Here is a 10076-nt window from a genome sequence, read left to right on the forward strand (position 1 = left end):
AGGATCCCTTCTCCGACTGTAAGCGTGCACCACCTCATGTGGCTCCCTTTAGTTAGTTGTTGTATTAAAGGCGTGTTCTAGTTTGCTTTTCTGATGCTGTGATAAAGTACCATACTTTAAAAGCAAAAGGTTTATTTGGCTTACACTTCTGTGTTACCCTCTGTTATGGAGAGAAGTCAAGACTGTAACTAGAAGCAGGAACCTGGAAGAAGATACCACAGCAGACATGGTGGAAGAATCCTCCTTAGGAACTTGCTCTCTCTGGCTTGTTCAGCATTCCACCTCCCTAGGAATCACTGCCCACACACAATGAGCTGACCCTCCCGTATCAATCAGCAATTAAGAAGATGCCCCTACAGATGTGCCCATAGCACTATATGGTACAGGCAATTCCTTAATTGAAGTTCCCTCTTCTAAAGTGACTCTAGTCTGGGTCAATTTTACAGGGGAAAAAAAATACCAGAACAGGACGTGAATTTAAATCTAATTTTTCTAAGTATTTCCTCTGCATGTTCGCTCTTACTACCAATTGATATTTCAGTCTTGAACTATCAAATATCCACATATCATGCTTTGAACAGCATTGCTCTTGGAATTCCAGCTAAAGAATAACCTGGTAGTGTTGAATTCATGAGAACAAAAGTTGTATTTGCATTCATTCAAATTAGGACAGCACCTATCATTTCTTCTCCAAAGCAATAACAAATCAATGTTTCCAACTGACAGAATAGACTGAAAAGGGAGTAACTCAATCTTAAAAGATCAATTTAGTTATACTTTCCCCCTACCCAGATTCATTTTTCCATACAAACTCCAGATCCTTGTACTCAGAAAAAGATGCAATGCAAAGGCCATAAAATACAGTACGACAAGAGACAACTATACCTCAGGAGTTTCCTGTTGTCCTGTTTGATCCCTGGGTACCACATGGTGGAAAGAAAGAACAAACTTCCCCAAGTTATCCTCTAACCTACACACACACACTCAATACACATATATATATTAGATAATGATGATAGATAGATAGATAGATAGATAGATCAATAGATAGATAGACAGATAGACAGATAAAATAGAAGAAATATGTTCATTAAAAATAGACATTAAGAGGGGCTGGAAAGTGGCTCAGCAGGTAAGAGCATTTGGTTCCTTTGCAGAGAACCTAGGTTTAGTTCCCAGCAATCACATGGTAATTGACAATTATTCTTAAGTCCAGTTCCAGGGGATCTGGCACCCTCTTTTAACCTCCTCTGGCACTAGGTACACACATGGTACACATACATACAGACAGGTAGAGTACTCACATGCATGAAATAAATATTTAATAAGTTTATAAACAGACATTTAAAAACTTAGAATTTAGAAAACAAGAGACTAGAAACATGCCCTGGGGAGTAAGCCTACATAAATTTCTCTTCACTATTTTGCACAAGATGAGAGACTCTGGGAAGAAAGTGGTTGTGTTTGGATATGAGATTCCAAAGGGCATGAAGATGAGCTGGAGTCAACCTACTCCTGTTGGCTGATCCACTTCACTGGAATGTGGACAGCGAGGCCAAGATGAGCCTGTGCCCAGGAGGACCAATGATCTTGATCTCCATCATTCTGGGAGCCAGAGCAGTGGTCCCGTGTGTCCTGCCAACCATATCTGGATATATGGTGAGGCCACTAGACAGAGCTGTGCTGGCACAGAGGTCTTTGTGGATGTCAACATCACACTTCATGATAGAATTGACTATGGTTTCATGGATGCCACAGGAATTCATATTCAGGAAGGAAAACTGGAAGAGAGCCTCGGGGCCCTGGAACTGCTCATTGCCAATAATGTTGTGGCTGTCAGGCCGCTCATAGCTCTTCTCTAGGGAAGAAAGGGGGTGCAACAGTGGCCATCTCCAGCACAACTGTTAGGGGTCTGGAATTGCTCAGAGATTCACCATTTCTATGAATAAATGTTAATAAGAAGGGGATTTATTAAATACTGGCGCCGGATACTCATGGCGCCAGACCTGCAAACGACAGCGCTCACGGGATGCAGCAGCTAGCCACATCAGTCCAAGGTTTATAGAGTCAAAACCCACAAGATTACATGTATTCTGTCTACATGTAGGCAGGGTCTAATGTTAATATAAATGTCTTGCAGTTGCCCTAGTCATTAAACAAGTAAGCAAGTTTGATTACAAAAGCAAAAGTACAGTCTTATGATGACCTACTATCTTGCTAGAAGAGCAAATTTTACAAGATGGGTTGATTTAAGAAGTCTTCAGCATTTGGGGGAAAGGGGAGTAGATGGCTAGGGTACCAGCTCAACAAACTAGGAGCTTACATGTTTGAGGCATTTTTCGCTTTTTGGTCTCTCAAGCATAGTAAGTCTAAACGTTAAATGTAATGCTGAACATTACAGCAACATACCACAGCTTCTCCTTGATATCATGCACGATTTTCCTCTTGGCTGTGGTGTCGAAGCTATAGCCCCACTCATCCAGGATCCTCACGAGGTCGTCTGTCAGGTCCAGATGCAGGATGACATGGGGGAGAGCTTAGCCCTCATAGATGGGCACAGTGAGGATGGGCCTATCTCCAGAGTCCATCACAATGCCAGTGGTTCCACCGAGGCAGGCAGGGACTGCACGGCCTGAATGTCTACACACGTGGCTGGGGTGTTGAAGATCGCAAACATGATTTGGGCCATCTGTTCACAGTTGGCCTTGGGGCTTAGGGGCACCTCAGTGAAAAGCATGGGGTGCTCCTTAGGAGCCTCACACCACTCATTGTAGAAATTGTAGGAAACCTGGTACCAGGTTGTCTCCATGTCATCCCAGTTGGTGACAATGTCGTGTTTGATGGGGTACTCAATGTCAGGGTGACTCTCTTGCTCTGGGCCTCATCACCTATGTAGAAGTCATTTTAGCCCATGCCCACCATCATGTCCTGGTGCCGTGGGTGGCCCAAGATTAAGGGGAAGATGGCCCAGGGAGTGTCCTTGCCCACAAAGTTAGCATAACATATGCCGGAGCTGTTGTAGACAAGGAGCATGGGGATCTGGTTATCCATAGCAAACTGGTGGCGAGTGTGGACTTCGCAGGACAGTCCCCATTTCACTCTTAACTAAATAGAACACATCTCTGAGTTAAAGGCCAGCCTGGTCTAGAGAGCAAGTTCCAGAACAGCAAAGGATACACAGAGAAACCTTGTCTTGAAAAACAACGGATGGATGGATAGATAGATAGATAGATAGATAGATAGATAGATAGATAGATAGATAGATAGATAGATAGATAATTTTTTAACGGAATATATTGCTATCTTTGTATTTGGTAGTAAAATGTGTAGAATTAAATGTGAGTTTATTTTTAAAGGCATAAAAATGTTAATGTAAATGCTTTACTTACTGGGAAATAAAAACCTGTCCTAATAGTCCTTTCATATTTGCAATTTGCAGTCCCTGTATCCGAACAGGTAAAGGAAACTTGGGCCTCTTTCATAAGTATTGTCTATATGAATTGCCTTTCTTGTTGCTTTAATTTAAAAACCCAACAAAATCAATGAATTTAACAAAGGACGGGGTTACTTCGGCTCACAGTTTAAACAAGTAGTGTTTGCCATGGCAAGAACGTCATGGAGAAACAAGGAGCATAGGAGTGTACTAACGTGTGAGGGTTGGGTCTTCAGTGCTGTTGCCGATGCTGCTGCCCCTGACACTGGCTCTGCCCATTGGCATGAATTTTTAAAGGTTCCCTATCCAGTGCCTGACATCTGTTGCTTCCTCTCCCCAGCGCCTTTCACAGCTGAAATTCGGGTCCAAGTACTTCTGAAGTATAATTTATTCTCTTGTCCCTTTGACTTTGAGATTTGGAGGCAAGAGAAGTTCAAGCTAGGGTAACCAGAGGCCACAAAGATCCAGTTAAGTTAGGGAATGCCATCTGCCTTGAGTGTAAAGCCATGGGGAACAAAGAGCCTGAGAACCCATGTGTCCAGGGGACCTTCATGTTACTGTGGTCAGTTTCTACATGAAAGCAACCACTAAGCACTTACAGCTCCACTCTTCAGTGCTTCTTTGAGTGTCCCCGTACACACTTAACCTCTAGCTTTTTCTGGAGTAGGAACCATAGACCATTATGAGAGATTGATTTAATCAACAATTTAATAGCACACTCTGATCACTGTATTATGGACAGCAATTTTAGCACATTAAACCGGGTATGGTATTAGAGATGTGGAAGATACCTTTTAAAAGATTTGCTGCCCACATCCACAGATGTATTGTATGCTGTGAGAGTGTGTGTAGGAGTGTGAGTGTGTATGTGTCAGAGAGTATGCCTGTGTCTGCAAATGAGTGTATGGGTGTGTACAAAAGAGACGGGGGCGGGGGGGGGGGACGTATCCTCACAGACAATTCCTCCCTAAGGCATGGAAACAGCTGAATGTCATTATTACGGAATGTCACTTTTACCATGATGAAAGCAGGTTCATATTCAGGACAAGCCCATCTGTGAGGCAAATCCTCCTTTGGGGCTGAGTGCACATCTGTTTGTGCTGGGAAAAGGCACTCCACTTCCTGTGAGGGAACCTGCTTCTCCAGCAATGCCTTCTGGGTCACAGTCATCCCAGAGCTACTAGGCAGCTTGAAAGCAAACATTCCCTGTTTCTCGTTGAACACACCCAAGCAGCACTTTCCTCCTCTACAATGAAAGGTTTAGTTTGGAGCCAAGAGACTGTGAAACCAGGTTTTAAAATAGATTGTTTCTTTATTCTGGTTGTTTAGAGAGTACATATGTTTCATCTCCTGGGTAAATTATAGGCTCTTAAGGCTTCATGGAGCGATTTCGTTTTCAAGCTGACTTAAAAGGATTTCACCTTTTTCTCTCCTCAGCTCACATCATATTCCCTGATGAAAACCAGCAGAGGAAGCATGCATTTCCTTCTTCCCAGGTCACGTGTGTAACACGGGCGCTGGCCTGAGCCTTAGCTTCTAGAGCTCTCTTCTGCATTAGCAGAACAAGAGCGCACCAAGAATACCTGCAGAAGTGTGGCCCTGAGGACAGAACACCATGTCCACATTGACCAGTGCCAGGGAGTGGATAGAATCCGAGGTAAACTGAATCCTAAGCCTGAGAAGAAAGAGAAACTTTCTACAGAGTCTCAGCACAGCTTTCATGATGTAAGATATAAGAAAGTGACAAGAAGAAATCCATCGTTCTATTCTGCATGATACAAATAAGGAAAACTTGCATGGATCTGAAAAGTCAGTTGTCTGAGAAACAATGGGTAAAGAGCAGTGATATCTACTTTTAAAGTGGAGGTTGAGAAATATTGGGACTGGATAAGAGGAAGCCATTGGATATTTTAAATTTTTGTTTAATTTTCTATGAATAGTGATTTTTTTCAGCCTTTTTCCTCCTGAGTGTTATATGGTTCATCATGTTCAATCATTCACTGCAGCGAAAAAACACCCTGGAGAATCTATTCTCTCTGTCCCAGACGCCCTCCCCAACTCCCAACTGATCATTGGATGCCTTCTCTGGGTGTTATGTGTATGTTAAAAATCAGTTTCCCAAGAAATTCTCTCTTAGGTTCTCTCACAAACCTTAGAGAAGTTACTTTCTGAGACTTCTACTTCTCCAAAATTAGCAAGTGGAAGCAATCTTTAATACCACTTCTGTTTCCGGTTCTAGAATTCACTTCACAAGTGCTCCAGTACCCGGGCCTCCCTTGGTAATCTCTACCTCGCCGCACTCTGCAGGCCCGCTTCAAGCTCTCACATTCCTAAATCAAGACATGCTTGTGGGCAACCCACACAGTCACTCCAAAACCTTCCTCTAGACTTTGAATATTGTTCAATGTTTGTTGCTTATGCCGTGAATGTTTAAGACTTCCCAAATGTTTCTGCAGTAAACAAATGCCCTAATCAATGTTGTAATTAAAATGTTTTAATATAGTGATGTATGAAAACACAGCTGAATATTTTATGTACTTGAAAAGGTTGAGAGAGAAATCTCTGCTTATAATACCTCTAAATGTCAGCCAAAACAGTTTTGGACAAATGATTAATTAACAAGTGGGTAAAACTGTCTTCCAGTGGGGCATGAACTGATACTTTTCTGTCTTAGAGACACTTCACAAAGGGCTGTGCATCTCTTCTGTATAATGGGAATAAAAGAACGCAAGTGACATCTTAGCCATGCATTCCCTATGTCTAGCTTGGTGGTATTTCGAGGTAGTAAAATATTCAAGAGTGGGCACCTGGTGAGCATTAGGTCATTGTAGGTGTGACCCTGGAAGGAACTGGGGGCCCCTGATTTGATCCTTTTTCCCTCTCTTATTTCTTTCTTTTTTTTTTTTTTTTTTTTTTTTTTTTTGGTTTTTCGAGACAGGGTTTCTCTGTGTAGCTTTGCGCCTTTCCTGGAACTCACTCTGTAGCCCAGGCTGGCCTCGAACTCACAGAGATCCGCCTGCCTCTGCCTCCCAAGTGCTGGGATTACAGGCGTGTGCCACCACTGCCTGGCTTCCCTCTCTTGTTTCTTATCTTTGATGTGCCACCTGGCCACAGTCCTGAGAGGCAGGAGGACAACAGACCATGATTGCAACTTTCCAAACAAATGGGAGAAAATGAAACTTTGCTCTTTATTAGTTGATTTACTTCAGGAATTTGTTCTTTTTTTTTTTTTTTTAAAGATTTATTTATTTATTATGTATACAGCATGTATGACTGCAGGCCAGAAGAGGGCACCAGATCTCATTACAGATGGTTGTGAGCCACCATGTGGGTGCTGGGAATTGAACTAGGACCTCTGGAAGAGCAGTCAGTGCTCTTAACCACTGAGCCATCTCTCCAGCCCCCAGGAATTTGTTAAAGTAACAGATGGCCAATGTACCACCTTATCATCCAATGCTAATGAAAACAGAGGAAATTAATGTTGGAACACCAAACACTCTGAAGATGCTCTTTAATGGGCACAAGAACAATGCAGATGAATCTGGAGTGGTTGGGAAAGCCAGTTCAGCAGTCGGACATGGAGGGAAAGGACGCTATCTGCGCGAGTCTCCGTGTCTGAAGCCTGAGTTCATGCGGGCCTCTGCCTGTGAAGAGGTGTGAGCTCCAGGCATGTCTTCTCCTCTTCTGTGATTTCAAATTATCCTTAGAAAAAAATAGAAAATAGTGAGCCAGATGATTTCAAATATTTTATGGGCATAAACTGAAATATGCTTTTAAAAATGGAGATGTTCATTAAAATCTTCAAAGATAACTTTAAAAACTACTGAAACTATGAAACCATCCTTCAGTGCACAAAACTGATCTTTAAAAAAGAAAGGGGTTTCTTTTAAAAAGCAAATTCATAATTTTATTTACACACAACTTGACTATCAAAAAACAAAATAAGCCAGAATCCATGAAGTGAAGATATAATAAATATCACGAATAATTAATGAATAATTTCCTATTTATAAATGACAGTCATTAAAAATAACCGTGATTTTACAACTCTCCCATTAATCATTGAACTACTAACCAAGATTATTCGTGCACCATGAAAACTTCTGAGGCGCGAGAAACAGATGAAAACTGCCTGGGAGCTGGGCCGAAGTGTGCTGACGGGGTTGCCTTAAGTGCAGGAGGCGTGGAAGGGGGGTTCCCTGGTGGCTTTCTTCACTTCTTTCTGAGCTAAGTTTTGTTGTATCCATTTCCTAGATTATATTTTTACTACTTTTAAATTTTCATTAAATTATAATTACTCCTTTCCTCCCCTTCCTTTTCCTCCATCCAACTCTTCTTGTGTCTTCTCCCCCTTAGGTTTTATCTTTCAGAGCAAGAAACTATCCATTAAGAAATAATAGCAGCTACACCTGGTGGTGCCCATCTGTAATTTCAGCATTTAGGAAACAGAAGCAGACAGATCGCCACAAGTTTGAGTTTAGCTAGGCTACAGAGTGTTATCCTGCCTTTAAAAAAAAAAAAAAAAAAAAAAAAAAAAAAGGCAAGGGAGAAAACAAGAGAGTAAGAAAAAGGAACAATACAGTTTACCTCAGCAGCCCAGCCTTCCTCTCTCTGCTTCCTACACTTTACCTCACTCCAGCAGCTGTGCCTCTGGCCCAGCTGTTCAGTGCCTCAGGCTATAAACCAGAATACCATGCCACTGTTCTTGTTTTTTTAAGCAGTATTGAAGAGTCTTCCATTCTGAGCAACTAGTTGTTTAAAACTCCAAATCCATTATTCATCTAGAAATAAAAGAATTATAATCAATCACTAAGGCATGCACGAACCTAGAATTTACAAAGCGTCTAGTCAGAATAATTTAAATACTATCTTAACATTTGTTACTCTTCTGTGTTACAAACTACTAAAATACTGAAGATATGACCATTTATGGATTTATAGATTTAATTAACTTTTATATTGTAGAGGTCATATTGTCTGAGAGATACTCAGTGTACTGAATATCACAAAAACTAGGGCAGAAAGTAAAGCTGTCTAAATTAACTCACATAGTATTTTAATAAAAAAAGTATTATTTCTCTTCCCCTTCATATTGTTTATTAATCTCTTTTGCTGGAACCCTTTCTTTCCACAAGTAACCTAAAAAGTTCCTAATTTTGTTTATGAGTATCCTGCTCATAAACCAATGAAGAATTTGCCAGAACTTGCTAAGATAAAAAGTTCTGTTTTGGTGTTCTGCATGTCTCTGAGCTTTTCATCTCCAACGGTGGAGACACACAAGTGGTACATGCCATTTTTGTCTTCTAAAGCTCCTATTTACTAGACAGCATGTAAATGGGACTCAGAATACATGGAATGAATATTCAGCCACAGTATGACAGATATCACATTCATTTGAGGAAAGCCTTGCTTCCTGCTCAGCTTATGGCCTCTCCTCAGCCCTGAAAGGTATGACTTCAGCTCCATGATGTAAAAATCTCATTTTCTTGAACTCGAATCCTCTCTGCCTCTCAGGATCTGCCCTGATACTGTTCCTGAGTAAGAAGGGTGTACATATAAATAGGTGCCTGTAAATAGGAGCAGGTCAACAGCCAGAGACAAATCTGGATACATAACCCCGGCCCAGCACTGCATGTCAGTGCAAACTGCACAGCAAATGTCACCTGTGTCACAGCTCACCTTTCCTTTGCTCGATTCTGCTTCCTGCCTCCTTCCCTTCACAGGGGAGTCCTGGTATTTTGCAACCTAGTTCTATTTCGGCATCTATAAATCAGGGACCCCACTTGGTCCAAAACGCTGATCTGTAAAGATGGTTTATAAGAGCAGGTAAGTTGACACCACATTTCCAAAGGCAAGCTATGAGAGTCTTGCATTTTATGATCTACTCTCTTGAAGCATAATTTTGCCATTTTATTCTATCTATGCACTAACTTTGCAAATGAGAATCATCTAAAATCATTAAGTCCTACACTTCTAGTGTTCATTTATTGCTTAATTTACTTCAAAAGAGTTTCTTTCCAGCTTCATCTCCTGACAGTCCCGAGACACAATCGCACACCAGGCTGTGCTCCTTGGCTCTTGTGCTCTTTCTATTCCTCTTCCACAACTACCCCTGAGCACTAGGTTCAGAAGTTGCGTTGTAGATGTATCAGCTGGGACTGGTCTCCACAGTGCTGTATTTTGATTGGTTGAGTCTTGATTCTATTACCCATTATAACTAAAAGCCGTGTTTTATAGCACTAAAGCAAAGTACAAGTAAAAAGAAGAAAAGAGGTTGTCTTTCTAGTGACCAAGACATAAGCATAAATATCAAGACATTAGTTTTCTAAACCCATTACTTCTTTATTCTAAACCCATCCTTTCTTTTTCATGCTCCCTCTTTAGCCATAATTATCTCCTCTTAATTTATATTTAACTTTTGTACCCCGTTGTTTCTGTCTAATAGTCAAAGAGGATTTTTATGAAGGCCTCCCAACGAATGAGAATTCTATGTTACTATTTCTACATAGCTTGGGTAATTGTAACGAACAAATATTGCCAACGTTTAGCGAACCATACCAGGAATGGTCAGAATTTGCATTAGAAAAGAGAAAACATGGGATGGTACATAAGAAAACTGAGGTGCTGCTATCTTTTCCCCACA

General features: G+C 41.2%; 1 pseudogene; it reads right to left on the reverse strand.

The window, feature by feature from the left end:
* Nucleotides 1-1504: 1504 nt before the first annotated feature.
* LOC114691682 lies at nt 1505-3051 on the reverse strand (annotated as a pseudogene).
* Between the last annotated feature and the right edge of the window lie 7025 nt (nt 3052-10076).

This window comes from Peromyscus leucopus, chromosome 19, assembly GCF_004664715.2.
Source record: "Peromyscus leucopus breed LL Stock chromosome 19, UCI_PerLeu_2.1, whole genome shotgun sequence".
NCBI classification, from domain to species: domain Eukaryota; kingdom Metazoa; phylum Chordata; class Mammalia; order Rodentia; family Cricetidae; genus Peromyscus; species Peromyscus leucopus.